At 44.2% G+C, this 5191-nt stretch overlaps 1 pseudogene; it reads left to right on the top strand.

Annotated features, from left to right (window-relative positions):
• The first annotated feature begins 432 nt into the window (after positions 1–432).
• LOC126185504 (5S ribosomal RNA) lies at positions 433–550 on the top strand (annotated as a pseudogene).
• The last annotated feature ends 4641 nt before the right edge of the window (positions 551–5191 follow it).

The raw sequence follows: 5191 nt of genomic DNA, 5'->3' as shown, positions 1-5191 counted from the left end.
ACTGGAAGAGTGTGCTGTTATACTTCGTTACTGGGCCGTACGACGCAAAAGCTCCTTGGAAAACGAAAGAGTCTGGTAGATGAGAATTGCTTTTCCTCAACGACCAGGCTCAAAACTCAAACAGAAGTACTGACAATGGCGAAGTAGTACGTTGTCGGATTCATATTGTTTCCTTATACACCAAAATGTTTTGCTCTGAAGGAAGTTTCATTGGAAGTCGAAATTACTACCTCGGTGAAATAATACTTGGCACAGTAAGACGAAGTCTACTTACCTGATGACATTAAACAACTAAAAACTTGTTGATTCAAATGCGTAGGCATCGTAGGAGACAATATCCGGTCATCTTTCTAAAGTAGGTATTTCATCTCCACCAGACTTAGACTTCAGACGATTACGTTAGAGTGTTAAATTGTTACCTAAGTATACACTGCCAACGACCTTGCCGCAGTGGTAACACCGGTTCCCGTCAGATCACCGAAGTTAAGCGCTATCGGGCTGGGCTAGCATTTGGATGGGTGACCATCCGGTCTACCGAGTGCTGTTGGCAAGCGGGGTGCACTCAGCCCTTGTGAGGCAACACTGAGGAGCTACTTGATTGAGAAGTAGCGGCTCCGGTCTCGGAAACTGACATACGGCCGGGAGAGCGGTGTGCTGGTCCCATGCCCCTCCCTATCCGCACGCAGTGCCGCCTGTGGGTGAGGATGACACGGCGGCCAGTCGGTACCTTGCCTTCATGGCCTGTGCGGGAGAAGTTAAGTATACACTGCAATTTTTTGTGGGAAACAAATTACGTTAATTATTCGCCAGATCGCACACTGTGTTGAAAACTTTGGTGTAATGTATGTTCGAACGAAATTAAATACGTTTTGCACTTACGTGGGGCATAAATAGTATCATGAATTTTTTGAAAGCCGTTGTCTCATTGGAGTTAGGTGATAAGATATTTATTGTACTATTGTGAAAGTATGCATAAGCATATGTTACACCTGAACACTCTCTGTGACACTTTTACTGAGAAACACTCTAAATGAGTCTGTTTGATTCCATTCATCCACTAAACTTAAGATAGCAAAGTTATTCTGTCCACCACTCTCCCAAAACCGTATTGAGTAACATCGCTATAGTGTTCGTATATAATCTTTGAGTAATAGGATGCCATTGTGTGGTAAGTTTACTTTTGAAATTTCCACTGGCGCTAGCGAGCTACGCACAGTGTGTGCTGTCTCTTTCGCAGCCCGTTGCGAAGTGCAAATATGAATGAGTTCATCTTGGGAAGTATCTATGCGAATAGCAATGCAGTCTATACAGTCTTGTATTTCTGATGTTCCTTTCTTTTCCAAATGTATTCGTATTCTTGACTGTATATTTATGTGGGCAAATTGGCAACAATTTTTTTGAATGTGACAGTCATCTATGATGTAGCTCTGGAATTACACATGTATACAGGAAGGAAGCTTCGTAGCAGATACCTTACTTATCGCTTTACCTTGTGACCAACAATCGATTGTTTCATAGATTTTGTTTCTCTCCAGAACGTTGATTTGTACTTCATGGGACTTTACTTCTTTAGTAATGATTCAACTACCACGTCGTATATTGTGGGAGAGAGAATTTCTCAGGTGTTTTTTGTCAACGGGCCTGTAATCACGATAATCTACATATATCTAGTATAAAATTAAACGGTATCATTTTCTGTTGTTGGATATGTTTCCAATTTGTATTGTATTGTACTGTATTGAACTGGGGACCTAGAAACGACGGAGAGGATCCGTCCCCGCCTTAGCCCTCATTGGCACACAACTCCACAACAGGCTACAGCAGTCCACTCAACTCACCGCCTACCCACACCGAACCTAGGGTTATTGCGCGGTTTGGCATCCACTGGACCCCCCCCCCCCCCCCCCTCTCTCCGGGAACGTCAAATTCCAGACGAGTGTAACCCAAATGTTTGCATGGTAGATTAATTATGGTGTACGAATACGTGGAGACAGTGTCTGCGCAGCAACCGCCGACATAGTGTAACTAAGGCAGAATAAGGGAAACCAACCTGCATTGGCCGAGGAAAATGGAAAACCGCCGTAAAAACCATCCACAGACTGGCCGGCACACCGGACATGGACACTAATCCGGCGGGTGGATTCGTGCCGGGGACTGGCAGACCTTCCCGCTCGGGAAGCAGTGCGTTACACCGCAGGGCTAGCTGGGCGGGCTATGTTTTCAATTCCTTCAGGGGACTTTACTTCGTTAGTAATGATTCAACTACCACGTGGTATACTGTGGTAGAGATAATTTATCAAGTATGTTTTTTGTTTTTTCAACGGGCCTATAATCACGATAATCTACAGATATCTAGTATAAAATTAAACGGTATCATTTTCTGTTGTTGCGTATTCATTCTGACAGTATTTTATTTGTCCCATAGTGCTAATGAACCACGTGGTGAATTCTAGGTACTACGGTACACTCAGTACTGGAACGGTATTTATTATTACCATAATCTGCGTTAACCGTTCTGGAAATCATTCTTTTTTTAAACTGATTGCTGTGCATTGTGTGGAATGTCATCATGTTTAATATGTGTGGACAAGTGCCTCAAACATGTGTTACGTTTATCAGAAAATTTATAAAAAGTGTTTTCTTGTATTATGTGTGTACTTTACACTGTAACTAATTATTCCTATTCTCGTCATGAAGTCAAGTTGTTGGGACAAGGGGTCTGCATAGGGCGGATACGGTCGGGTACGTTATTAGCTATGCAGTCCTCGAGTCGAGCTGTATGTTATGACACGGCACTGCACTGCAGACTGCTTGTGATGATGTTTGGTTTGCGGAACGCTCAACTGCGCAGTCATCAGCACCCGTAGAAAGTCCCAATTTTTGTACCCTCCAATTTTTTATGCAGTCCAATCTAGCCACTATTACGAATGATCACGATGATGAAATGATGAGGACAACACAAACACCCACTCCTCGGGCAGAGAAAATCCCCTACCCGGCCGTGAATCGAACCCGGGACCCCGTGATCTAGAGGCAGCAACGCTAGCCACTACACCACGAGCTGCAGACACAGACTGCTTGTGGTCGTCTATGCCTCTGAGTAGCATCTCTTTGGTATTTACGAGTCCGAGATGGTCTGTAAAAGAGTAAAGGCTCCAGAGTGTCTACCATCCTGCAAAAGTGCCTTTAACTTCAGGAACTGACAGTTGTCACTTCGTTTGTTAGCGCTCGCAAAGTTTCTATGATGATTTGCCATGGTCTAGTATTTTATATCTTTGAATACGCTTACTGTTGACACTGCTAAAAACTGTGACAGTAAAAAGCAAAGTCTAGGACCGTTACATGTACTGAAAAACAGTACATCTCTATTATTCCCAGATATGTTCGGTGCGTGAAATGCAAGTCCTCACTGGACAGTAGGAATTTGATCATGCACATTGACTCCAAATTCCCCGAAGATAAACGTGCACTAACAGAAGTAGAGCATGTTAATATCTGGTAAAACAGTTTGGACGATTAAAAAGTTTCCGTTTGAGTGAGTTGCTGCAGCGTATATGCAACCTAGGGCAACCTGATACGGGTATACAAGCTTGCTTATCAGTAGCTACTTCCACTTGTCTATGAATGATACCTAAAGTTAATCTTAACTATTTGCAGTTTAGTGTCTTTGCTACTAGAAGTGCATTGTGCAATGTGCAGCATACGACGTGTATCCATTTCAAGGGATGGACGGGAAATACTTCATTAAACCCATCCGGGAAGCTGTAACCATGGGGACAACTATCAGAATGGCCGAAGAGCTTGTACCTTACAGTACGATAGTTGCTTGACTACTTCCCAAAATTGCATAAACTGCTAGAAAAAACCGTCCTACCGATATTATTGCAGCAATCAGACTAGGCGGGTACTCAGCCAGTACTTATATGTTGACAGATGATTTCAGAAAACTACACTACATTACACTGTCAGTTCATTACATTAATAAGCTTTCGTCCTTTATGAACGAGGTACTATTTACTAAAAAGTTTTCAGACGAGCTCGATATAGGAGAAGTTATTTCACAGGACCTGCTGCTTCACATTTTCCATCTGGTGATAGTCAAAGAAGACTTTTTCGAAGGTAGTGTGGTCGACAGATTAGACGACTAATACGCTGAAGAGCCAACGAAGCTGATACATCTGCTTAATATCGTGTAGGGCCCCAACGAGCAAGCTGACGTGCCGCAACACGAAGTGGCATTGACTCGACTGACGTCTGAAGTACTGCTGGAGGGAACTGACACCATCAATTCTGCAGGGCTGTAAGGGTACGAGGAGGTGGAGATTTCTGCTATACAGCACGTTGCAAGACATCCCCGATACGCTCAATAATCTTCATGTCTGGGGAGTTCGATGGCCAGTGGAAGTGTTTAAACTCGGAAGTGTCTTCCTGGAGCCACTATATAGCAATTCTGGACTTATGGGGTGTCGCATTATTCTGCTTGAATTGCCCAATTCCACCGGAAAGTACAATGGACATGCATGGATGAGGATGATTAGAAACGATGCTTACATACGTGTCACCAGTCAGTGTCGTATCCAGACTATGAGGGGTTCCATATGACTCCAAATGCACACGTCTCACACCATTGCAGGGCCTCAACCAGCTTGAACAGCCCCCTGTTGACATGCAGCGTCCATGGATTCATGAGGTTGTCTCCATACCCGTACACGTCCGTCCGCTCGATACAATTTGAAACGAGACTGAGCCGACCAGGCAACATGTTTCTAGTCATCAACAGTCCAATGTCGGTGTCGACGGGACCATGCGAGGCGTAAAGCTTTGTGTCGTCAGTCATTAAGGGTACACGAGTGGGCCTTTGGTTCAGAAAGCCCATATCGATGATGTTTCGTTGAATTGTTCGCACGTTGACACTTGTTGATAGCCCAGCATTGCAATCTGAAAGATTCTCTTCAATCGTCGTCGTTGGTCCCATTTTTCCATGATCTTTTTCCGGCCGCGGCGATGTCGGAGATTTGATGTTTTACCGGATCCCTGATATTCACGGTACACTCGTGAAATGGTCGTACGGGAAAATCTACTCTTTATCGCTACCTCGGAGATGCTGTGTCCCATGGCTCGTGCGCCTACTGTAGCACCACGTTCAAACTCACTTAAATCTTGATAACCTGCTATTGTAGCTGCAGTAACC

This window comes from Schistocerca cancellata, chromosome 4 (genome assembly GCF_023864275.1).
Source record: "Schistocerca cancellata isolate TAMUIC-IGC-003103 chromosome 4, iqSchCanc2.1, whole genome shotgun sequence".
NCBI lineage: Eukaryota > Metazoa > Arthropoda > Insecta > Orthoptera > Acrididae > Schistocerca > Schistocerca cancellata.
Note: the sequence above shows the minus strand (reverse complement) of the source record. Positions and strands in the feature narration are given on the sequence as shown.